Source organism: Pseudopodoces humilis, chromosome 9 (assembly GCF_049639895.1).
Source record: "Pseudopodoces humilis isolate 2021_Gansu_Grassland_sample_001 chromosome 9, ASM4963989v1, whole genome shotgun sequence".
NCBI classification, from domain to species: domain Eukaryota; kingdom Metazoa; phylum Chordata; class Aves; order Passeriformes; family Paridae; genus Pseudopodoces; species Pseudopodoces humilis.
Window position 1 is genome coordinate 6,169,863 of NC_142208.1, and position 27,314 is coordinate 6,197,176.

Below are 27,314 nucleotides of genomic sequence, written 5' to 3' on the forward strand. Positions count from 1 at the left end.
ACAAAAATGTGTCCCAGAAAAGATTTGCAAATGTGTTCATTTGTGAAGAATAGGAAGTGTATTTAGCTGAGCCCATGGACGACTTTGAACTGCATGAGGACTGTTTCTATGTAATAGAAATACTCCTATTATAAAAGTATTTCTATTGTATAGAAATACTCCTCATGCAGTCCAATAACTACTTCTTCCTATAATGATGAAAAGGAAAACACACACAGTGACTGGCACCTCCTTTCTGGCCCAGTAAAACCAATGAAAGTTTTTCAGTCAAAATAATATCCAAATGGAAAACAGATTTATTTTTTTTTCAAGGTTATATTTTCCTTCTGTAAAGGATGCAGATTTTGGTGGGAAATTTTAATTAAATGTAAGAATTTCAGCGCTGTGGGTTTGTGGGGTTTGTTGGTTTTTTTTAATCAGAATCCCTAATTACACATCTAAGACATGATTTCACTATTTTCCCCCTTTCCCTCTATAATGACTTTTCAATGTACCTGTCTCCTCAGACTTCAGAAAAAAAGACAGAGAATATGAAATTATTTCTCATTCTGCAAATCTTAGAGGTTGATGGCAGTAAAAAAAGTATTTTTGCCTCTCTAAGCTCAATGTCCAGCTTCTAGGCAAGATCCCTACCCAAACTAGACTGGCCTGCAATGGTTAAGAATCTAGAATAAATGAAATCTAATAAAATTGAGATAATTACCCAGTTAACTAAGAATTATTCATATGAATATATATTGCAGCTTGAAATGCTGTCCCTCAGCTGATAAAATGTTTTATAGCAATGATCATAAAACCACATGTCATTTCCTTTGTTTATATTATTTTTGAGCTTTGAGAATACACTCCAGAGATCTTGAATTGTGTCTCCTGAAATGACAAACCTACACAATTCAAGTGTTGTCATACAATAGGTGTATGAAAGAACGGAAATCTCACAGATCCTGCTGGCAGCATCGATGGCAATTGCGTTGGCTGGAGGTGTGAACGTTCCTGCTGGAGCTCTTGCACTGGAATGCAGCAGATGAACAGCTGCCCTTCTAGCTCTGCAGCACATTCAGCCTGCTGAAATCGCTGTCACATAAAGCACTGAGAGAAAAGAGCATATAAGCACTATTTCAGCTAGAAAGAACAGGAAGATGTGTTTCCCATTGTAACTATAAAAAGTACTTGAATATTTATGTGGTATTTATGCTCATCTCTATGAGTGGGGGGATTTATATAGATTATTTACTGTACATAAAGATAGGAGAATACCCCAATATTCCATTATGTTAATTGTTCCTCCACAGGCATCCATTATGCAGTTCATTTTCCAATTAATCTTTGCTGTCAAACAAATGTTATTCTCCTTCTCCATTCCCAGTAGTAATTTCCATCCTATGAATCAGTTTTGCAATGGGTGAATTAATGAAATTATGTTCGGTGATTTTGTTGCCTATATATATATATAGTGTAATGGCCACTGGGAATCTTGCTATTTAAGAATGACTGTTTACAAAAAGATGAAGTACAGCAGTCTTCAAAAAGATTGTTTTTGTGGCAGATTATAACCAAGATGCATGTCAGAAAGAGGGAAAATGGGAGATAAAGAAATGGAAGTGGTTTGTTATTTCTCCTTTCTTCTCTTCCCCATTTTAGACTTTTAGTGTGGCCCCTCCCCAAGGCTTCCTAACGAAGCTGAACTGTGAAAGGTGCAAGCTCTTTGCATGGATAAAGAAGTTGATTAAAGGTAGAAAACAAGGAGCAAGAATAAATTATTAGGTTGGTCAATGAAGAGACACCACAGGAGGGTCCTTTGGGAATGAGTGCTAGTCCTGGGCTGTTCTACATCTTGATACATAATCACTTGTAAGGTGGGTGCTGGTATAGTGAAAGTATTCACTGATGTGAAATTATTAGGACAGTTAACTAAAGACAGTGAAAGAATAAAGGTTTTAAAAGGTATCTATAGAACAGTTCCATCCTGTAGAATGTCTAGGAAATTGAAGAGGTGGATGACATTCAGTACAGATTAAATTAAAGTACACAGGGAAAACACCTGATGCTGTATGCACAGTAATGGGCTCTGAACTGCTTATTGTCATGATGGCATTATTACAGCTCTTGAAAACATTTAATCGGTGCTCAGTGACAGACAAAATTAGGAAAAAAAGCAGGGAACAAGATAGAAAAACACTTTGATCATTGCAGTTAACCATGAGTGCAGTTGAACAGCTAGAACTTCTCTCCACAGAAGAGAGGAAATTGAGGAAGAGATTATAGAAAGCTGTAAAATTAATGAAAAAAAATTGAATTGGGAATTACTGTTCCTAGTCTCCTATACAACTTCCAGGAGCCCTTAAAAAAAACCCTCAGGCTGTAGACTGAAGACAGGCAAAAAAAGTAGCTTCTTCCCACAGCACGCAATTAAACTCTGGAAGTCACCACCACGGGATGCTGTGGATTGTTACAGGCTTACATGGTCTAAAAGCAATTAGAAAAACCAATGGAGGAAAAATCGATCTACTAAGTGCAAATGTGCCTTGCCTAGCTTAGGATGCTGCTACATATATACATATATATATATATACATATATATATATACATATGCATATACACATATATATATATATCTACCCTGTCTTACCTTCTTGTCTTACTTTCTGACCCTCTGCCACTGGGTGTGGCAGGGGCACATGATTGTTAACACCTGACTCAGGGTGATTGCTGCTGGCAGGTGGTGGGTACAGGCAGGAAGGTGAAAGAAGTAGGTTGCCTATCCTCAGAGCTCTGGAGGTCCAATTGCAACATGTAGCATAGAGCTAAAATGTAAGACAACTTCCTGATGTACTTTCAGAAATGAAGTGGTGATTTTGAGAAAAGAAATGGAATAAGATACAGTGAGAAGGGAATTGAGAATTGAGAAGGTTGAGAATCATCTTGACTATTGATGTTGGCTTTTGCAAGGAAGTGTGTGTGTCATTGCATTTTCACAGAGTTATGTGTTTGAGGCATGTGAAAATTGCTGCTGCAAAGAGCTGAGGTGGGTCATCACCTGCCATGGGGACCATGGCAGGGCTTAGAGTCAGGAGTACCTCACCTCCTGTTCTGCACAGACAATCCTCAGCAAGAAGCTGACTTGTCAGGTCTTTTTGCATGGAGATAGGACTGACTTCTATGAGCACAGTTTGAGTTTGCAGTCATATTGCCTATAAAACCTATGTGAGTGGAGGTTTGCAAGGCTGGATCCACAAAGAGCCTGGTGGACTTTAGTTATATTCTTTTCTGTTTAGGTAAGGATTACTTCATTTTATTTGTTTATATTTGTCTTATGAAGAACAAGAGTTTTGCTTTAGTCTTTGAAGAAGAATGCAAATAGGTGGAGAGTGTATTTTTTACATATTGAGTATCTGGTGGCTTAAAGGTTGAGGTCAGTTGCATAACTTGAGAGCTGTATGTCTTGATGTACTGAACAGTTAAAAAGAAATTGTTTTCTGATCTTACTTTTTTTTATTTTTATTGGGTTTTTTTTGTTTGCTTTTTGGGTTTTTTGTTTGTTTGTATTTGGTTTTTTTTTAAAGTAAAATTCAAATTTGAAATATCTTTTGATCAATACTTTGGAGTGTAGCTCCCAGAGGTGGATAATCTTCATGCTAATTTACTATACAACAATGTGCGTTATTAAAGCACATCTGAATGATTCATCCAGTGAATGAAGAAAGATTATTCCACATTATTATTGATGAGTTAATCAAGATAGCCATGTCAACTTTCTTTTGTCCATTAGTGTGAACAGTGTTTCACAATCATCATGATAAGAGCCAAATGTTAATGGCTGAGGTAATCAGACTCTAATGAAGAGCATTGAAAAGTGCTCTCTTTAAATAGTTTACAGTTTTCCTAATCACTGGAGTGGTCAGTTTGTCCCATGATTCTTCATATTTCATAATGTATTTCACTATCAGCTTTTTGTTTTAATTTACTTTTTCTTTCTTCAGAAGGTGAGTGAGAAAAAAAGTAATAAACATACAACTGTGTAATAGCAAAGCAAATAAAACTGGTTTTGTATCATGAATACTTTCTAAAAGAAAATTATTTTACATCTGGAATTACAGGTATCTGGGAGCTTCCTTCTGCCTTTAATTCATATAATTCTTTTGTTGAAAATAATCACTGTAATTTTTAAGAGCTCAGCACAAGCTTAAACCTCATCCAGCAGACAAAGACCAGTTTTGGGGAAGAATATTTTAACTGCTATCTGTGTTTCCCAAGTAGTGTGATCCACAAATAGGGCCTTGAGTTTGTGTGACTGATCCTGTGAGTAAATTTACTCAAGTGGTTTTTCAGGTTCTATGTCTTTCTCTTTGCTTGTATACCTTTCTTTCTCTCCCTGTAGTATCTGAGACTGTTATTTAAAAGTATGTTTTCTCCTTGAATGTAACATTTTAAAAATTAATAAAAATTTATATAATAATGTGTCATTTTAGGGCAACGAACTTGCCAAAGTGCTCATAGTTCTGACTGGTCCACAAAATATCCATCTAGCTTCCTCCTTCTTTTCCCAAGGGATGAAACTTTCTAGCACCATCCAATAGAGACTGTCAGCGTAACGATCAAAAGTCGCTAAACTAGAGCCACAAGAATGTGCAGTGGTAGTAGATAGCAATTCAAAGGGAAAAAGTAAACTTGGCCTGGGGAAAAATGCCTTTCTGACTCTAGTGTTTCTTTCCAGTTCTCTTCCCTGGACAAAAACCTTACTATCCATAAGTGTCTGATTTGATGGATTGCTCTGAAGGCTAGAAGGAGTAATTTGAATAGTTCAGTTACTCGCAGTTTGTAAGGTAGGACAAACACAGTGTTATTTTGCTGTGCCACATAACTGCACAAATTCTGAAGACATTTGGACCAGAACATGGCATCATTGAGTCATTCCTCAGGCTGCCAGGGACCAAGCACCAGCCAGGAAACAACTTTCCATCAGCAGGCCCAAACACAGCTATTTTGCAGGAGAAGTTAAACCCGAGCTTGCACAAGGCTGAGGTGTCAGAGCAGAAGGCAGAAACCTGCTGCTGGTACTGTCAGATATATGTCCAAGTCATTTGCCCTTGAGGGGTACTATTGGGCAGGAATACAAAATCTCTAAGTGTTTAGATCCTGCCCAGGCTACAAGGAGGCAACTAACATTCTTTTTGTGTAAAATTTTTTATCTGTTTTTCAGACTAAATTCAGGAATGTTCTTGGAAATCTGGGGGGAATAGTAGTTTCTGGGGATGCATAAACATGCCAGTAATCACATGAGCTGTTTGCTGTGGCTCTTACCAACTCCAACAACCTGAGATAGTAGAGATGGTGTCAAATGAGAAGTGAGAAGGAAGATCTGACAAGGTGTGAGAAGCCCCTCTATACAGATAGTAAATGTACACTGTATTTAGCATGTCTTACTCTTCCTTCCCTAAAGACACCCTCTTGGATTGTTCGAATTATCAGTCCTGTATTGTAGGTCACAAACATGCTAACAAAAAAGAGAGGCAAATATTTATTTTTAAATTGTTCTAGACTATCTTAGATGTGTATACACCAGTATGACTTTAAGAAGGCTAGAGGGAACATGGTATTTTTCCTTCTAGGGGCTTATCAGTAACAACATTTCTTTTCATGTTTTGTTAGCTTCTATTGGTAAAGCTGAATTTGCCAGAATTCAAAACTTGTTCAGAATTACTCTTATGCTGGGTACTGCAGGTTTTTGAAAGTGAATTTCAAAACTAGTTCTCATTTAATGTCCTGAAATGACATGTTCAAAACATAGGATATGGCCTTTCCCAGAGTCTGGTGGGAGTGAAAATCAGATCTGGACCCAAATCCAGTTGTTTAGCACATCTGTACTGGAAAGAGAATATTATACTTTCATGATATAATTGTTTGACATACTTGTATGCTGTATACCGAAGACTAAGCCTCTTATGCTGCTTTGTGAAAGGTAAACTTGGGATGAACTGCCTTAATGATAATTTCCCGAGTTTTGTTGCACTAGTTATTCATTCTCATTTACATACTGTTTTTTGGGGTTTTTTTAATAAACACCATTATGTTATATAAGCTATTAGTAGGCTACTCAAATTATCATCTGGGTAAGCTTTCGTATCCTTTTTATCTGTTTTTCTTTGCATTATCTGACCTTTAGAAAAATACAATTAAAGTACATTTTAAGCTGTACATAAATTATCTTAAATTAACTGTTTACTAGATATATGACATTTACATGCAGTGTGAGTTACTTATGCATGTGACAGGACATTAAGAGACCTTTTTTATATCAGGCATATAATATCACATTTATGTTAAGTGTCCACCTGCCACTGGTGACCCTGTAAGACCTTTGATGTTTGATTTACAGGCTACAATCAAATTTCTTGCCCATTGCTGTGCTGTTGATGGTTTTACTTTCATAAACTGTTGTTATCTGAGATACTTTTTTGTGAACTTAGTCAGAGATGCACCATGATGCTGAATTCTACTGTATCTCTGTAAGCTGGTAATTTCCACCTATTCATAGGCCCATCTGGTTCCTTTGGAGACTGCTGCCTTTGATTGAACCAAAGCTTTACTTTTACACAATATAGTATAGTTTGTGTAAATGTATATATTGTTCAGCTCTCATGCACTTAGGAATCAATTAGTAAGTAGCAAAGGCATATCTTACCTCAGGAAAGGAGGTGAGGCAGCAATGGTGTTCTGGAAAACAGCAGCCTGAGAGTGCTGATGGCTTAGAGCAGAAGCCTGATGCCATACTCCTCCGGCAAGTTCAGCACCCTGAGCTGTACGAATAGAAAGCTGATCTCCAGCTTCTGAGAGAAAGTGCAGCCCAGGAGATAAGGCAAGCCTGTAAAGAGTATTTCATGCCCATTCTCTGCAACCCCATTTTTTATCTTCATGCACTTTCCTTCTTTGTTTGGAACCATACTGTTCTGTTACGTATCTACTCAAACATGGCACATAAGCAGCTGTCTGCAGAGCAGCCTGAGACTGAGTGTGTATGTGAGAAGACAAAGGTAAAATAAGGTAGATGAAAGCCCTCCCCAAGCTTTTTGGACCACTCCAGTATCCTTCAAAGATTAAAACATTAAAATAATGTTTACAAAGTGGAACATCTTATTCCTGTCTTTGGGGCCTCTATCATCAAGGTGCTTTATAAAAAACACACAGAATGCAATACTGGGTTTTTATATTTTTTCTGTTATTTTTGTGCTTGGCTTGGCACATGCTCCTGTGTACCCATTCAGTTTGCTTCCATGCATCTTCTGCAGATACCAATATGCAGCATATAGTCCTTGTAAGCATGTTGGCTCCCATTTTTAGGGTGTTCTCATTTCTCCTGCTCCACCACTTCAAAACCATTCACAAAAGGGGGTACAGTGATGCCCAGATCTCAGAACTCACAGAATGGGAAACTTCATACTTAGAGGACTGTCTTTACTACAGCCAAATCCTCTGCCAATTTTCTTTGGTTGTGATGACACTAGAGCTTGCTGTAATTAAGAAATATGTTCTGTCAAATGATTCAGTGGTGTTTTTTTATTTTTTTCCTCCAAAGGTTCCTAATTTTTTTTCCAAAACAAGAAGGTAACTGGTACAGGGAGTACCGCTGACCATCAAAGCGTTTGTGCTTCATGGACTTACCTGATAGTTGATGCTCATATGTCTTTGCTGCTTTGATTCAAGCAAATACTGGGATTGAATCTGGCTAATTAACAGGACAGAGTCAATGTGAAGACCCATTGCAACAGAGAGAGAGAGAGAGAATTCTTATTTGCAGGATAGTTTCTCACAGTCTGGTTGCAGAGAAACACTTTCCCTCCTTGAACTGTGTGTGTTATGAGGAAAATAGTTCAGTGGTGATTAATTTGTTGATTTTTTACACTGGCTTGTTTTCCAAAAGAATTCCTAAGAAGGCAACAGAATTGTCATTTATCCTGTTCCCATCACAGCCTTCTAGCTAATTTTTCAGAAGTAGTACCTGGGTAAGCTTGTTTTTCATTCCTGAAGTTCTGTTCAATTACTTCAGCTGAGGAAGACTGGCATCTGCTTAATGCTGCACCTGGTAACTTCAAAGTTTTCTTTTTTTTTTTTTCTTCATAGTGGGATTACCCTGTCTGGAGGATCTCCCATCTGACTGACTGCAACTTTCAGCTGACTCTAATGGCCATACCCTGCTCCAGCTGCATCTGTGCAAGGCTTGTTACCTTAACTTCATTGTGCTCACCTGCATATTATAGAGATGGGTCTTACAGCCCTCATTTAGTCATGACATTTAAATGTGCTCTTTCTCCCGATTATGAGGGCTGGCATATTGCCGTGGATTGACACTAGCCAAATGCCAGGCAAAAATTGTTTGCTTACCCTCTCCTGCTACAGTTGGGCAGAGGAGAGGGGGGAAAAAATTAATGAAGAACATGAGTTAAGGACTGGGAGAAAAACATTCTAAGGGCAAATTCAAAGGTATAAAGTAAATTTATTATTAACAGAGTCAGAGGAGGATAATGAGAAGTAGAATAACCCTTTAAAACATCTTTTTTACCCCCAGCCCCACCCTCCTTCCCACCAACAGCACAGGGAGACAGGGCATGGGGGTTTTCATCAGTTCATCACTCAAGATCTTTTTCCATTTGCTCAGGGACAAGTCTTTTTTCTGCTATGCTGTGGGATCTCTCCCATGGGCAAGCAGTTGTCCCAAAACTGTTGTGTGGGTCACTTGTCCATGGGGTGTAATCTTTCAAGGATAGACTGCTCTAGTTTGAAAGCAAGGGCTATCTCTTTCTCTGGAAGCAGGGGCCCTGTCTATTCAGGACCCCCAGTAGACCACAGCTTTTTCTAGCATCTATGCACTCTGGCATGAGCACTTTTCCCATGGGCTGCAAGTAGATCTCTACATCCCCCATTGACTTCATCCATTATAAGGGGACAGTTTGTTTCACTATAGTTCTCACTATACTTGCAGAGGAATCTCTGATGCCTTGAGAGGCTACCTGGAACAGAGGCTAGACAGTGAAAAAGGAATAAAGTAGTATTTATTAAAATGACCTTCAAAGGATACACCTTGGGCAGTACAAGAGCCCGGCCATACCACCACCCAAGATGGACTCTGGGTCATGAGTTTTTATACTTTTATAAGTTTTGGTCCATTTCCATATTTGGGCTAATTGTCCAATTACAGCTTCAGGTTCTCAAGTCCCATCCTCCCAGTTTGCTCTCCTCAATTCACTGTTGTTTATACTTTTTGGGCCTGAAGCTGCAAAGGTGTTCTCAGACTGGAAAAGGACTGTTTTGTCTAAGTGAACTTTCAAGAGCACTTGCTAACACTTTATATGAAGTTCAGAGTTATACACTAATGCAGTATAGAATCTGGAAAATATGAAAGCTGAAACTTAAGGCATCGTCTTCACTTTGATGCTTGAAGCACCTCCTCCCCTTCCTTCTTTTCCACTGACCTTGGTGCCTCCATGTTGTTTTCTCTTATGTGTCCTCACTTCTTACATGTCCTCTTCTCTGACTAGAAAAAAAGCTGCTGCTTTAGGTTGCCAACAAGTATGCTAGTAGCATCGCCAACAAGTTCTGAAACAATAAAATCATGGACAAAGGACTTTCTAACTACTTAAAGTTATAAAGTAGTATGCTTTATTATGGCCAGGCAACATGCTGGAGTCATCTTCCAAGAATGTGCACGACCCACACTGTCCCTTATTTTCTATTTATTCCCCAAAGTATTACATATGTATATGATTACACAATATGTCTGTACATATTCATTGCCTGACTCCATCTGCTCCTCATCTCATATGGTAATGAGCTCCACACCCCTTTGGGCATGCTCAGTTCTTCTTTTGAAATGGGTCTGAGGTCTTTTTAATGAAATCTTTCTTTTCCTTGGGCTTGATCTTTTCAGCTGTGTCCTGTTGGCAGCCCTCCTGGTTCTCTTGGACACAGTTCAGATCCCTTGCTTGTAGGTGTAGACATGGTCTTTTTATTCACAGTAGTCTATTCTTTATGTCCTCTACAAACAGAACTTAAGACAAGTAAATTATATATATCCTTGCACTATTAATTTCATTTTGGCAATTGTTGACTACTTTACATTTTTTCTACAAACAAAAGGTATGTAACCTTGCTTTTAACTAACTACACCTAGTAATCATTAACTACTTATATTGCTCCTACCTTAAATTTTCGTATGTTTCTTTTACCTTGAATTTTTTAAGTTGCTCCTATTCTAGTTAAAATCTTAATTTCCTAATTTTCTTAACTCAGTTCCACTAATTCAAAGATTCTTGCAAGATCCCGCAATGCTGAGAAGTTGATTTCTTCTAGATTCCATATCAGGGAATTGCTTGCCATGTTTCTGCCACTAGCCATGTGGCCCCACTGCTGCTGAGCAGGCAGCAGTGGTGCTGGGGCTATTTAGCACCTCTCTTCATGTGGGGCACCAGGAAGGAGAGGCTGCCGCCACCCCTGTCCTTCTGCCTGTGGCACAGCTGGGTAGGGGTGGCCAGGCAGACAAGGCTCACTGCAGGTCGCACTGAGATGGCAGCTGCCATGGCAGCATATCACCATGGGCCTCGCTGGCATGGCGTTGGCCATGGTGGTGGCCACAGTGCCTCCCCACCCCTGGGGAAGAAACTGTGCGTGCATTGTTTTGATTTTCTTCTTAAATGTGTCACCACAGAGCTATTACAAACTTCTCTAATTGGGCCAGCACTATGTCTGTCTTCAGAGCCATCAGGGATTCGCTCTGTCAGACATTGTGGGACCTCATAGCAGCTTCTCACAGAAGCTACCCTTGTGGGCCCCCCACTAGCAAAAATCAGGCTGTGCCAAATCAACACACACATCTGTTGACTCCTGCAGATTTTCATCTGGCAAATCTCCTTGTACAATCAAAGAAGCAGTGCCTGTGCTTAAATTAAGTAACCAAAGCAGGGCCCTCAGCATCCATACAGGTGACTTAGCAGGATCATTAACTGATGTCAGTATTCTTCATACTGTTACTGGAAATACCACATTTTGTGCTAATTGTACATAGCTAAAGAAGTTTCTGGGTTTAACTACTGTTGGAGTAACATCCAGAAGAAGTGCATTTAGGCAAAAGTTCCTAATCTGTATCCTTGAATCTACCCTGCCAGCATCTTGAGTTTATGGCAGGTGTTATAGGACTGGACCAATTGCTGGTATGCTGTTTTACCATAAAGGTATTGGTCTCCCTTTGCCTGGCAGTAGGATATTTTCCATTTTTTCAAGGTAAATGCAGGAGGTTGGCCTTGCTGAGACTGCTGCATGTGGACATCAGTGAATCCTGAAGATGAGCAGTGTTGGGAAACCAAGCCATCAGCTGTCTCTTCATTTCAGAAAATTGTTCCAAGTTTGTTGTCGTTCCTCACTGCAGAGAATTAATTAGTAATGAAGTGAAATGCTTGAAAGGGTTATTTTGGGACTTGTAAAATCTGTATAAAACCAAATTGGAATGATTCAATTGTTTATATAAAAAACTTCTTCCAGGGATATTTAATCCCTTTATTACAGTTCTCACTATTTCCTACATCTCTGCTTAGGGAAAATAGACTCCTAAAATATAGTTTTAAATCTTCTTCACTACCCCTTCCTTTAAATTTCTTTTTACTATGTGATTGTTTAGTTCTATGAACACAGCATTTTAACAACATGACACTGTCTTCCAAGTATAGCTTTGCTGAGGGATGTCTTTTCTGACAGTTGATATTTGGGTCTGTTGCTCCTTTGGTCGCTCCCTTTGGAGCTCTGGGTGTGTTCTGCCAGCTTTGGGTAAAAGGAGTGTGTTTGTATGTGTGCATGAGTGTACATGCAGGAAGATGGATTATCCCTTTTTGGTACTGCTGTGTCAGAATAATGGGGTTTTGTAATGGGTTTCATTGATAAAATAAATGTCTCCTATTTGATAACAAATACTGCAGTGTCTTTTAAACTTTATCTTGCAATTTAAGACACTATGTTTTATTAATAAAGAAGTATTTCTATTGCTATCATTTTATTTCACTTCAAAGTGCTGTGGATTCTAATTCTCTAGAGTTAGGTTTTAATAAGATGATACAGCTTTTCAATGACAGCTACTCTATTTTATTGTTAGGTACTTATCTACATTTTAAAACAAACTGAATACAAATGTTTTGAACAAGAAAGAAATAGCAAGGTAGCTACCAAAATATCATTTATGACTCTGTTTTTAAGCAGGTAACTTTTTGAGAGGCTATATTCTTGAGTCTCCAAAATATTTAAGTTGCTGTCATGTGAACTCCTGTGAAAGAAGGAAGACAGAGAACTAAAGTGCCTCATTCTTATAGTGTGAAATGAAGTTTGTGGGTGGACTTTTCACAGAGATGCATTATGCTTTGTCTCCATGTGACATGCTGGTTAAATGGACAGGATAAGCCTTTGTAGTTTTGCAATGTTCCGCTGTTGTTTAGCACATAAGAAGAGTGCAGTACTGGTACAGCTATTGAAAACCTTGTTTGGGGCAAGACAGACAATGCTGCATCATAATTCTGAATCTGAGTTTTGAAGATGCTTCTGGCAAAGTGAAACACTTCCTTTCCTTAAAAACATTATTAGCTCTAATCCTTGTTTTGTGATGCTGCAGATGGAGACAGTACTAAGCATCTATTAGCATTTCAGATACGAAGGGCTAAGGTTGAAATTTTGATCTTTTATGTTCTCTGAGGATCTCTGAAGAGTATTTTTGGCCTGGGGGTTTTATACAACCCTGTTTTCTGAGAAGTGCTGAGTTCCCATTTACTTTCTTTGCTGAGGGTGGGGTTCTGAAAGCCACTGCTGAAAACCTCAGTTATAGGTTTTCTTTTTGAAGTAGTTGCATTTTAAATACTTAGTGGGCTTAAAGTATTCTAATTTCTCTTGTAATAATAAGTACCATCTTTGAACAGTAGCCAAGAGGAGACTCACTAACAACATGTTTCACACTCACTCCCCAACTATATAAAATCTCATAGCCCAGGGTACCAGAGCTATTCTTCAGTGCTGATCTGGACACTAACCTCATACATTAGGAAGGAAGAAAGGGTTTGGCCTGAACTGAGAACTGGAGATGTTTGCTAGAAGGCTGGATTGTATAAACCAATAAGGAGATGTTATCTGTTGCAGCTGCCACCTTGCATGACGTGCTCCTGTGAGTTTTTGCTGTTTGTAGAGTCTCAAAGAGCCATGCAGGGAGAGCAAACTGAAGTGCCAAGAGGATGTCAATTATGTCCTCACCTGAGGGGTTTCAGATGTCCTGTAAAACCCATACAAAAATGTTAGGATTCATCTGATACCATCTCACATTCCTTGCCCAGTTTTTGGAGTGAGGAAATACCACTGTGGAATTTTAACCCTGATTTGGCAAAGTCTAGATGTTTGTCTGGTAGTTCTGTGGCTGGTGATTTTGAAATTTTCTGTACACTGAGAGACCTGTTTTCTGCATACCTGCAGGTTTTATCATGATCATTGAAATTCAATGTAAGAGGACAAATCTGTCCTTGCTATAATTTTTGGTTTTACTCATGATTGCTTGGTTTAGGAAGCAGCTATCGAACAGGGTGAAAATATCAATTGGCATGTAGATCACATGTGGAAGCAGTATTTCATACATGCATTTCATCTGCTGGATGTGTATAAATATGGGACTCAGGAGATAGTTTCTGTTGCACTGGCTGCTGTATAAAAGATTAAAGCTTGGAGCAGTTTGTTTAATTAATTCAACTGTAGCAGAGTTTGCTGCTAGTATGTGAGCAGAGGCACAAAGGAGGGTCTTAAGAATGTGTTAACAGCGGGGCAGTGGGGGCAGCTTCACAAAGGTCAGAGCCCAGACAGCAAATGCTGCTTTCAGCATATGTGAGGCTCTTATTTGCTTACGATGTGACAGTACAAAAGACATTCAAAATTAGTTAATATATTAATTATTTTCTTTTTTCTTTTTTTTTTTGATGACTCCCTGTCATTACTGAAAACTAATATCTTTCCCAAAATTAAAATATTGCATGGACTATCAATATTCTAGTGTATGCTTTCATGTTGAGAATGTGGAAGGGGGTTGCTAGAAGAGAACTTCCTGTAATTAAGTAGCTTATATATATGGTAATTTTCAGAAAAATTAACTGAATAATCTCAGGATATTTCAGGGTGCATATTATGAAATGATATATTGCACCATCCTACCATATCAATATTTGTTATTAATGGAAATCTTAAAAAACACCTCCCCCTCCCCCCAAATCATGATTATTCAATAATTTTACCAGTTAATTTTCTCACATCTGTGTATTTGGTTTTTTCCTTACAATCAGAAAACAGTGCATACAAAAACTCTCTTGGGTCCTTTTATCTTTGCACAGAGTAACATGGAATGATCTCAGCATTTCCATACAAGCAGCAAAATCTGCTCATTCTAGTTTCAGACTTGTGTTCTGGCCCAACAGGTACTGGATTGTATGCTAAGGTTCTATTATTGTCAATTGTATGTTTATAATCTTTAAAGCACCTCTTTTCTAACGGAAATTAACTCCTTGGACAGGATTTGTAAAGTTATTGAGGTTCCTGAAATGAAGATTATCTCTAGCTGTGACTTTTAAAATATGAATTAGGACTCCCATACACTTCTGAGAATCAGGCAGGTTAGTACATGCATTTTAGGCCAAATGAGCCCTCACGTCTTGAGGATGGCATTTAGGAAATGTTGTCATTTGGAGGTGTGTGCAAAAGTATGTAAATATTTTGCTGAGTAAGACCAGCCTTTAAAACTTGTGTTTTAGTGTTTTGTGTCATTTGGCTGAACAGACCATGCTTTCAGCTCTGCGGGATGTGTGTGCCTGGCTGAATTTCAATTCCATGTTTCCTGAATGTGCAGGCTTTATGCAGAAAATGGTGAATCTTACTCCTAGCACCAGTGTATGAAAGAAAGGTTGTATTACAAGCTGCCTGATCTGTCACCCAAAGTCCCTTAAAGTAACCACTCTGCTGTGGAGCCTGGGCTCGCCTCAACTTCATAAGCAAGCAGCTTTAGACTCTGTGTTTTTATCTTGTCCTGAACAGTCTGAGGTAATCTCTCAGACTAGCATGTAAAGACCTATATAAATGCTGAATATTCCAAAAAGTCTGTCTTTGTGGACATCCTTGTTCCTTGATGAAAAATAAAATCATGCCATTAACGTATTTAATACAAAAGTAGCCCATCTTTTGGGTTTTTTTTCCACCTACTTCCTTCTCAGTCATGAGAAACAAATCAACCTTTGGATGACCAAGGTGTGTTTACAGGTGATACATATTATGGTTTTGGAGTTCTTGGCATTGCCAGGACAAGAGGTTTAGGATCATTACCAGCTTTAAGGTTCATCTCTGCAGCAAAAAATTTCTCTGCAAAGTTGCTGTTGCAGTATCTTTAAAGCAATTGAACTATTCTAGCATCATGTTGGGATTAGGAATAAGGATTAAATTTCTCTTTCTCTCATTTTTATATAATTTGGGAATATTTAGGGTTGAATATACTGCCATTGGAACTTTGCAGTCACAAAGTTTTCATTGTTTCATCACATCAAATTTCATCACAAAGGTATTCACTGTTAGATGACAACTTAGATCTGATTCAGAAGTGCATTGCATCCATGAAAGTGACAATGTATTTGTTATAATTCATTTTAATGGAAAGTCCTCAATACAAGAAGATGAGCAGCTTTGTGGCTGAGACCACAAAGTGGTTTAGTATCACAATGCACATGCAGGCAGCACCCACTGTTCAGCATGGACCACATCCAGAGTGTCAGCCGGGAGCTGCTCTGACTCAGGTGAAAATGCAGTGTGGTAGTGTGGTGGTGCATATTTCTGGGAGTTACCTGGTTTCTGTGTAAACCCTCCCTGCAGCTGTGACGTGTTTTTCCCCCTCCCTGTCCCTGAAACATTATCCCATTGGTTGGTGTTATATGTCCCCCCGCCCCTCTCCCGAGGTTTGAAAAAGCCCGGGAAGGAGAAACCCGGTCTCTTCTCTCCTCTGGAATCCAGCCAGAATAAACATCCTCCGTTACCTGGAGGGAGAAGCAGCACCTTTTGGTCTTTTTCTTGGTCATGAAGGATCTCCCTGAACCTCTCCTTCGACAGAGCTAGCGTGGATTACTTCGAGGGGCTAAGGGAGGATCTCTTCGTGGTAGAGCATCCCTGCTGCCATGCAGCAGCATCCAGCTTCCAGCAGGTTCACCTTCTCCCTTGACTGAAGGAGTCTGGCCTGACAGCACATGCAATGACAGTACCAATTTTATATAATGCACAAACAAAGAACACCTACTCAAATATGACAACTAATTGAATGGAGATACAACTGTTGAAAGACTGAACTGGGAATTGATTTACTTGTATGAAGATAATTTGAATATCAAATTTACATTGATGTACAATACATTATCATTAATACATTATCAATTCATCACATCCCTTGGATGGATATTTATCTGTAAGGCTGGGAGCATCCCTAAGGAAGTATCAAATGGGACAATTGCTGAACCATTTATAAAATCTTGATAGTACCAGTGAGAGATAAAGTAGCACCCCTGTTGGTGGAGACACATGACTGGGTGCCTGCTTTTGTGTTCTTAGAAAAGAAACAAGCAAACAAACTGTGTAGGGTAAAATAAAAATCATAGTGGTAGAAAGATTCAGCAGAAAACCTGACATTCTTCTAATGTTCAAGAGAACTTGTAACAATAAATGTTCTTCTGCAGTGTGTCAACCATCTAGGGTGTTCAGATCAGCAGTGGTAAGATTCATGATCCTGAAAGAAAACTTATAATCATGACAAAAATGAAATTAAATCAAATTTCTCCCTTTTTATGTATTTTATCTTGAACTGTATCTTATGTGACAGGACTGCAATTAATATCTCTTGAAAAACAGAAGGATTGTTAAATTTGCCTTGTTATGGTTGCTGAGGTGCTGTGTGCTGCTGAAAGGGATACCCCCATTATCTGTGTTTGACACTTACTCCTAATCAACCAGGCCAGTTCTGCTTTATCAAACGTCTGTCACATGAGTGGAGATAATATTTATTCTGACTTGTACTGGTGTAAAAGATGAAGATTGCATTGGTAGATACACAACCGTCTGTCAGAACTGGTCATGCAGAGCATTTATTGACGTGTTCCCTTTCTGCATAGATGATTCCAAATATAGCCCACTTCACCTTTCACCACGGGGGATCCAGGTCATTCTGGTTCTTTAAAACCTCTTATATCGAGGATTATTTATGAAATGAAATCTCACAGCAGGAAGTGTCAAAGGGCAAGATTAATATCAACTCTGCAATTTCCTCCACAATTTATTGATGGAAAAAAAAAATATCCATCAGCCTTACATATCCAGCTTGCTTTGAAAACTTGTTACCAACATATATATATTCTCCATTCTGAGAGGTCTTAATATGTGTCACAATTACCTCATGTGCTGAAAATTTTCTGAACACAGTTTTGCTTCATATTCATACTCAGTTTATCAGGGGCAATAATTTTCTCTGTTTACAGAACTGCTCATAGGAAATGGATGAGTATTAACAGGGGTGATAGTGTTTCAGCCCATTTGGCTTAACAACACTAATAAACTAACTCAAGGCTTAAGAACATCACCTGCAAAAGGCTTGAAATAGTACTTTCATACTATTACAGTGTCAAGTGCTCAAAAGAAACATTTGTAGCTGCAATGCAGCCTCATATGTTTGCATGTAAAACCACCTGCCCCAAACCATAATCCAAATGCTCTCTTATTTACATGTAAGAAATTTTGGATAAGAAGCAAGATCCATACAAATTGTGTATATATGTGTGTGTGTATGTATGTATGTATAACCTATACAAATGCTAGACATTTTTGATTCTTCATTCTTTTCCTTGTATACTTACAGCGTCTCTAACAGAATAAGGATGCTTCCTCGTCTCCAGTAATACAAAGCATTTTCTGATTTGAGGGAATATATAGGAACTTGGAGGAAGAGTAATTGACAGTGCTTATGCTAAATGTTGGAATGATGCTGCAACATCCTGTCCAGGACTGATTGCTGGAAGAATGTCAGAGAATTAAGGCAGAAGGGTGTTGTTTTCTATGCAAGTCATTATTTGGTTTTGTTTTTTTATTATTATTATTTTTCTTTTCAGCAGTAAAATTTATTGGATTATCAGGAAACTGAGAGAACATTGACCTGCATTTTGCAACAGACCTCTTGCTGCAGCAGTGCTAATATCTACCAGTATTGGCAGCTACTTCAGACACTGAAGCCAGGAGAACACAAGTATCCTTCCTCCCCAGAAAGAGGTGTGGGAATGTGCTTGCTGCAGAAGTTGCCCTAACATCAAGGAGGAAGGTGAGGAGTTGTAAGGGTGCTGAGCCTAAAGGAAAGCGGATAATGTCCTTCAAGTGCCTGGAAAAGGTTTTGCAGCAGAGTCCTTATGAGCACAGCTTTGTGCCAGAACGCTTGGCCTCCCCCTTCCTTTTGTTTTGGGCTGATGGCTGAAATGCTGGATGTCCAGGAATCAGATGATTTCCCCGTCACTATTCTGTTCCTGGAAAAGCTGCTTCTGCTAATAAGGACATTATGTTTCTGATTTGCTTCTCTATGCAGAAAAACTTCTATCGGGACCATAATTCAGAAGACAACATTTGTCTTCTTCTCCAAGAGATTATTTGAATCAGTGAACTGATGCCAAAAGATTTGGAGTCCTTTATTTGCTGTTGAGAAGAAATCTTCCCTTTTTTCTTTCTTTCTTCCTCTTCTAAGGCAAAAAGCTCTTTAGTATTTCTCTCATCCCACAGAGAATGATGAGGGAATAGCTGTATTTTACAAATAAACAGAGACAGAACACTGCATTAGGAAGACTTCAGTCTGATTGTTCTTAGGTACAGTGTTCAGAATGTTGAAATACCATATGGAGACATCATATTTTAAATCAGTCACAACTTGGAAAATATTAATAGTTTTCAGTCAAAACATCTAAAATAGATGAAGCTAAAACAAAATGAAGTTTCTGATCATGTAGATAATAATCTTTCCTTTTTTGCACTCATCTTCCATGAGCTCCCAGTACTGTGTCTACTTCTAACATCATGTATCTTGATGCATAATTAATGAGCTTAGTATAATACCATGTTTGTTTATTCATGTTTTCTTCAGAATTATTAGATGAAATATCCTGAAAGTTAGTGTTGGAAAGAGAAAATATGGAGCTAAGTTTTTAATGAGTAATTTGTTGTGAAGTTGATGCTTTTGCAGACATGGTTCATCAGTTAAATAACATGACTACAGACAACAAAATGATCCTGGTGGGGTATTCTGTGCCCTGTGAAACAGAACTAGTTCCATTTGCACAAAGTTCTTGCAAGTTTGTAGAGCTTCTGCCTTGTACTTGCAAGGATCTGCTTGTCAGCTGCACCGTGGCAGTCTGGGACAGCGGAATCTCCCCAGGCATTGCTGCACTTGGAGCAGTCAACACATGCAGCTTAAGCTGAGGGGGGGAACTGCTCCTGCCTTCGGTAGGGCTTGGAGCCAGACAGACTTCTTAGTTATTTGCAGTGCTCAGAGGTGACACCTACATGAACTGGAGTTTGCATGGATTATCAGAGCACAGCTCTGTTTGTGCTTTCAAATTTTCATTAGTTTTTGTTGCATAAGGTCTTAAGCATTTTGCAAGATGTGGCAGGAAGGATGCAGAAATGTGTGGCCATGTTTCCTGCAATAAGTCTCTCCCACTGTAGTGGACTGAGGTCTCAAAAGGAAAGTCCAAGAATTGATAATGGCTGGGAATAATTCAGTTACACAAGACTGAGCAAATGCTGAGAAAGTTGTAATTCCAAGCATGGTCTGATGCAAAAGGTTGACGTACTATAGGCACTTCTCAACATAATTAGCAAACAACAGTGGCTAAATTCTTTCCTGTGAGTCTTCCTAATCTGAAGGAAAGAATGGAAAGAAAAAACTTGCATATGCAAAGCTCAGAGATGTATATTATTCCAATACAGTGGAGCTAAAAATACAACTTTAAGTGTTTAAAGAAAGATAACCCCATTAAAGAGTCTTTCATTTGGAGATCTCACAAACTAGAGAAATGGAAGTTAAGAAGTTTCTGCTTGCACTGAGAGCTGATTTCATGAGGTCAGTGACATTTGGGTCAGTTTTAGCTGATGGTGAGGCATCTCAACATTTTCTTAAAACAATTTAATGGAACCAAATTAAGTAGTTTATCTGCAAATACTGAGGTGAAGTATTTGTATTTTGAATGTGAGACTGTAGGAGTCAGACTGGTATTCTGCCAGAAAATGCAATTTTGGGGAATTCTGTGGAAATTACAAGAGATTATAAACAGAACCTGACTAGCAAAAGGAATGAAATTCAATGTCTTTGTCAACTGAAATATACTTATTTAAGAAATACTATAGATGTCAACAACTGAACAGTGCAGGGAGTGTAAGAGTAACTCCTGTTTATCCTTTAATCTTCCTTAATTTCCTTCTGATCAATCTAAGTATCAAGATGACTGATTTCTAACTGCACCCAGCAAAAAAGTGATTTGTTTCTTTTTACCCTTTAAATTTTAAGCCTGGTGTAGATTTCTAGAATGGGATGTCTTTATGGAAATTAGCTATGCCAATGGACATAGAATTTTTGAAGGATGGAAGTCAAAGAAGTTAGACTTCAATGCAGTACCTTATCCAAATATTCCCCACAGGTAGCTACATATTCAGCTGACTGCTGCTAAATTAATAGCTCTCCTGGAAACACTGTCCTTATACTTCAAAATATCAGAAATGCTTTCTGGTTTAATTCCTTATACATAAGGAAAAGCAGAATGGGATTCCAATAGGAGTAGGACAAGAAAATGGGATGCACATGTGTGAGAAGTTTAACATATGTGTAAGTGTTCAAAGTACTGCAGCCTGTACTAATAAAAATTACAGATTTTTAAATTTTCAATTACTTTTTCACTCTGAATGGTTGTTGAATGGCTTTCTAATCTTGTTTGGAAATATATTTTCTTTTAGAGTTTATACAGTGTTTCAGACTGCACAAAATACACAGTTCTTAGTTGTAGAGCAGAGAACAAGTCATTATGTTGGAAAACTACAGTCTGCCTGAGTTTTCTCCCAGTTTCTCTTAGCTATTACAGACAGCTCGAAACACCTTCCTTTTTTGCACTTATGCCTATCTTGCATGTGTATTTTGTATCCTATAGATCATATTATATTAAAACAGTATGGCAGTTAAAAGTGATTGTGGCAATGTATCAAAGTTATTTCAGGAGTAACCTGGTTTTCAATTTTCTGTTAATAGGCAGTATTTTTATAATAAGTTGTTGTTTTCGTTTTGGTTTTTTGGTGGTTTATTTTTTTTAATTTTTCTGGGGATTTTTTGTTTGTTTTTTGCAGTTTGTTTTATTTTTTTGTTTTTTTTTTCTGGCAGTCGTTATTCATCAAAAATTGTGATGAATTGTGAAAGATTTTTGTGTGTCTCCAAAAGGGTAGCTCAGTGCTTTTTTATTGGCTCTAGGCCTAAACTTCAGCAAGTGTGTGATCAAGTATACTAGAAAAATCCTTTGTCCATTGCTAAAGCTTATGAAATTATAGATCAAAAGAGTTTTCCTATCTTAAAAGGACTGTGGTACCATTCATGGGCTGAAAATGACTGTCAAAGTAATAAAACAACCACTGTTGTCAGAAAAAGATTAAAAGCAGCAGCTGGATTGTACACAGTCAACTTGAAAATCTTTCTCCGGGAAGGTAGATTCTTTAGAAAATTATCTGGTTTTTCAGTTGATATGCCATGATTGGCAGCCCCATAAAATGGCTACTGACACAGGAACTTACAAAAGAAAGAACTCCTTTTTTCCCCTATAAAGAGTGTATTCTGCTTCTTGCCTTCTCCCAAATTGGACTCTGCATTTGGAAGTGAGATGTAATGCAAGTGTCACGGCGATGATGGCTGCCAGCCTTTCCTTTGTTTTATCCAATTTACCTATACTAGGTTTTTTTTCTGAAATCATTCCTGCTGTCAGTTTTCTGCAGCTTGTGTTTTAACTTATGCTCATTTTACTGTTTTCATTTTGTTCCTTGAGTTCATCTGTACATTTTGCAATTCTCCTTAAATTCAGTATATTACCACATCTATTTTCATGTTATTTTTCCAAGATCATAATCCACTGGAACAGTACTAAATACATTTAACCTCCATTCAGATTCTACCATTATCCCTGGTATAGAGGAGTGAATATTTTTAATTATCTCCATACTTCTAGCCATCCTGCTCCTCAAATCAATGTGTGCAATCTTTGAAACTTTATTTATGCAAGGTCAGCATTAATGATTTCATTAATTACTTCCTTTCTTTCCATTTAATTATCTTTCTTATTTCTAGCCATCCAGACTTTCTTGTTCTTTTGAATGAAGGAAATTATCTTTGTATCACAAGATTTGGCTATCTGCCTTCCACTTGGTAATTTTTCCCAGATTGTAGTTGTCTTTGGGGTTTTCTTTCCTGATACCTTTTTAATTTATACCTATTTCTTAATGTCTTCCCTCAGATATTTCTCACTACATAACATTAACTTGGAGAGTAGTTTATCTTTCTTACATCCTGACAACACCATTGAAAATGAACCCCAATGGTTTTCCAATCTTTTCCCCTCTGCTTTCTGATTCCAGTGCTCCTCATGTAGTAATTTTGGGCTTCATATTCCCCTGTGAGCATTGCTGGACCTCTCCTCACATCTGCTTGGCCAGATTTTCAAATATAAGACCTGTTTGTGTTGTTTTCCCTCAGGATTATGTGCAATGGAGATAGGAAATAGACAGCTTTGTTTCACCATATCCCATTTTCCTTGCACTGGTCTTAAAACCATTTATGTGTTTGGCTTTTGTGGATCTAAGAATGCTTTTGTGTTGCATAATTGGTTACATCTCAAAGTCACTGGTGGTGGCCATGTCAGACCTGCAGCATGCTCAGAGCAAGTACAAGATCCTCTTGCCCATTCACATGCTGGGCTCAGCATACACTACCCCAGCTTCATGTAAGGTCAGCAGTGTTCTTCTGTGATGAGGATGGAAAACTTCAGCTGAGAGCCAAAAACTATTGTTCCTTCTGATCTTTTTTCAGTGCCCTGCCTGAGAAACACAACCTTCCACAGTAGGTGACAGATTCAAAAGGAATGGTGTTCAGGAGAGCTGCTGAGCAGGAGAGGTGCTGGAGGCAGCCTCTGGCACAACGATAGGCACTGATCCACCGCCTCACCAGTTATCCTGCTTAAAACTCTTTTACCCAAATATAGAAACACATTCTCTGAGTGCCTTTAGCTTGTCTTGGGGCTCAACCTCTAACAGCAGCACCAAGCTTCACCTTTGCTGACCGTGGACCTTGAAAAAGAAAAGAACAGTATCTGATGTTTTTTTCAAATCTTTCTGAAGAAGAAATAAGATAAAAGCAAAGCTCTTTGTGACTGATTTTTATTTTTTTTCCCCACTATCTACTTGAAAGGCAGTGGGTCAGAATTAACGCATTTTTGCTGCAGAGGAAACGTGTGGGATGTTGGCTACAAGCCAGTAGCCACTAACATCCCTGCTGCACCAGGAATACTTGAATGAAGTGGGCGTCAACCTTGGGAGAGCAGGCATTTGGTAACAGACTACTTACATCAGAGGAAAACCTCTTCATTGGGATTCAAGGAGTAAAAATATTTAATGGAGATAAACTGGTTTGGTAGCTTCTTCCGAGGGACAGTGAAAATGGAAGAATTACCATCCAGTCTGGAAGATCATCCTCTAAGCTTCTGTGTTTGTCAGGTACCATTCACCCTGCAGAGAAGAGATCCATACAGTTGCTGACTTTTCTGATAGTATTCAAGTTTCATCTTCCAGTTCTGCTTCCTCAACACTAAGAATGATGAAATAACATCCAGAGCTTTCAGCCAGTCTGTGCTGTCGACAGTCGTCTAGAGTTTTTTTTCCAAAACCAGAATAAATATCTGTGGTGTGTTAAATGCCTCTCTAAAATAGAATTTATTCAGACACTCATTCTTGTGTCCAGCTAGATATCCACTGGGAAAAATAAAAGTAATTTCTAGAGTTTCTTTGTATCACTAAATTATGAATCTGAATGATCAAACAGAATACTCCCAGGGTTATCATTGTTATTTGTCCTAGTTAAACTATCTTGCTGAGTCAGTCACCAGTGCTATCCAGTCAAAATATGAGCACATTTGCTTTGAATCAAGTCCATCATCTCAATATGACATCTATGAAACAGTTTCTCTTTCCACCTCGAGTAATGTGGTGGGTAAGCAACAGACTTTTTTTTTGGTCCAAAACTGCAAATCTTCTCAGTATGTGTAATGGAAAGATTTCCATCTTATTTGTGACATCACTGAATTATTAGAAAGTAGTACATTCATTTTTTTCAAACAGGGAAATGACAATGGAAAAAGTGAAGAAAGCATTTTGGCTAAATTTTGGCACAAAAGTGGACATAAAAAGACTGAATGGCTAGAATTGACCATCCCAAATATTTTAAAAGGCTATTCTTCTTGTAGAGAAAATAGAGATCCTGGATAAGTGACAAAACTACATCTGTTTAAATCTAAATGTTTATGTAATAACAATTTAGATTTTGGATGCAGTTGTGCATGTTGGCTCAAACATGTCTGGTCTAATAACACTGAGGTTACAGAAAGCTAGGGGATCTATGACAGCTAGGTGACATGGAAGAAAAATAAGTGAATTTGAGCAGGATTTGGGAAAACTAGATCCATAAATTGGAGGAGGTCTACCAAAGCAAGTAGTTTTACTATGGGTAATAGCTTTGTGTTAACAATCTGTTTCAAATTCTGGTCTTGGAAATTACCTGTACAAGGTATTTGTGGGCAGTTGATTTGCAATGTCCTACCCCCTGGGCAGAAAACCTGGGGCATGGGGAAACAGTTTTAATGCCTCAGGACTGCATAGTTCCTGGCAAACTGGAAATCACCAACCAATCAACAGAGCAGGTCTGGGTGGGTAAATGGCTAGGAGTCAAGCCTGAAATATTAGGGAGAGAAATGTAATTGCTATAGCAAAACTAATTGTTGGACTTAAAATTGTGGAGGAATTGTGACTGTGCCAGTCTTCTGACAGTCATCCTCCCTGGAGATCTGTCCCCTAAGATAAGATAAAACCCTCTAGTCATGGTGACTAAGCTGTGGACCCCTTTCTGCCTCAGGACACATGTTATCTCCCTGTTAACTATTGGTCATCTTATCCCCTCTCAGACCATTGGTCCCCTTCCCAATTCTTCCCTTCCCTATAAAAAACCCAGCTTTTGCCCAGATCAGTGGTTAGATCATCACTGGCCCCCTTCGCTGAAGCCTACATTAAAGACATTCTATGGAACGGCACATGGTCTTCCTATCTCTTGTCTGCGTCAGCTGGGGTAACTCCTGAAGGGACCTGGCTGGGCTGAACAGAGCTGATCACAGAGCAGAAATCACCTTCTAAAAGAGCTGATCACCTAAGGCCTCTGCCTGTGCTCCTAAGGGTTACCCCTGGATGGAGACTGCCTGGAAACCCCGGACGGCTGCTCTCCTCCGGAACGTCTATCTAGGCTTGTTGCTGGCAGAAGCTGGGGGTCAGACAGGCCCCCAGGACACAGCCACGACAAAGTGGCACCCGAACAGCTCCTGGACTCTTCAGCTGAAGCCCAGGAATTCAGAGCACCATCCCGCAGAGCAGCCTCGGGACTGAGAGCGCTGTTTGGATTGTCACCCTGCTGAAGATACCCTCTGTGTTCTAACAGAGAGTATCTGACGAGGCAATTCCAACACCCTCGCATTCACCACATGGGAGAAGAAACCCCGAGGAATGGAATAAAAAGCCGACCACCCAGCCAGCAGTTTTATTTTGACCCGACCAGCTGAGTGTTGTGAGTTAACCCAGTTTTTCTGCGCAATACTTTATTTCCTTTAGGTATTTTTGGAGTTTTTTTATCTTTTTTCTGCTGGTCTGGGACCTGGACTACCAGTATGGGGTTAAAGCTATGAAAGCTACGAAAGTTTCAGCGATCCCACACCGAGAGAGACCTATATTCCCAAATTCTACAATTCCTATCTGCTAACAATTTCTCTTTCTCTAAAGGAAATCTCTCTAAAACTAACCTAAAAGCATTTGTTCATTGGCTCTCTCAGCATTTTCCAAACTTTAACGGGGACACTATCTATCTCAACTCTTTCTGGGATAGTGTTGGGACCAAAATCTATGCCTGACAAGCTGACGGAGATTTTTCTGTTACACGTTTTATACCCCCGTTTCACATTGTAACTAAAACTGTAGAAAAAAACCCTTCTCACTTTAAAACCTCTCTTTCCAACCCCCATCGCTCTGATGTAGACTTGCTCCCCCCATATACAATTGCAAATGACCCTGACTCTGACTCAGACCTAAAACTTGAAACCGGTTTTTCCATGTCGACCCCCTTCCACTCTCTGTCTCCCTGCTCCCTCAGGGGCCAGTGTCAGCCTCCCCTCCCCCTCCAGGCACACTCCTCAGTGCCAACCCCCACCCCGCTTCCAGGACCAGAGAGCAGGGGATCCGCCCCGCTCCCGCTGGGAGCCGCCCCCTCCTCCCCCGTCCCGCTTTCTGGGGCAGGGAGTGTAGGACCCGCTTCACACCCACCCAAACCCCTTCCCCTGGCACTACCCACCACATGCAACTCTGACCCTTCCGACCCTGCCCCTCGCCCCACCCCCGCTGTGTACCCTGCTTTCCACCACCCCACCGCAGCCTGTCCCTCTCCCTACTCCGTGCTGCCGTGTACTGCGAACCCCTCCGTTTCCCCCCTCTATTCCTGACCACTCCCCCCGACAGGCGGCTGTCTCGCCACCCCCAGCGGCGGCACTGTGGGACTGGGGTGGGGTAGCACCCCTTCCTGGCATGCCCGCAGCTCTGCCGCCAACACCCGCGGCGCCCGTGGCTGCCCCTGTCCCGCCCGCAGCCACCCCCGTCCCTCCCGCGCCTCCCCCCTGCAGCGGCCACCCCCCGCCCCCCCAGCGTGGCTTCTGCCACCGCAGGCACAAGTTCCGACACTGTAACCGCACAGAACCCCGCACCCGGCATTGCCAAGACCTGTGCCTGCCACATAGCTGGCGGCGTCGGAACTGCCACTCTGCCGCACCCTTCCCACGGCCGGACTGTGTCCCACCGCCCTCCTGCCGCTTCGCTCCAGGCACCCTTGGAGCCCTCAAAGACACATCGCATGCCCTGCATTCTCTACTGAG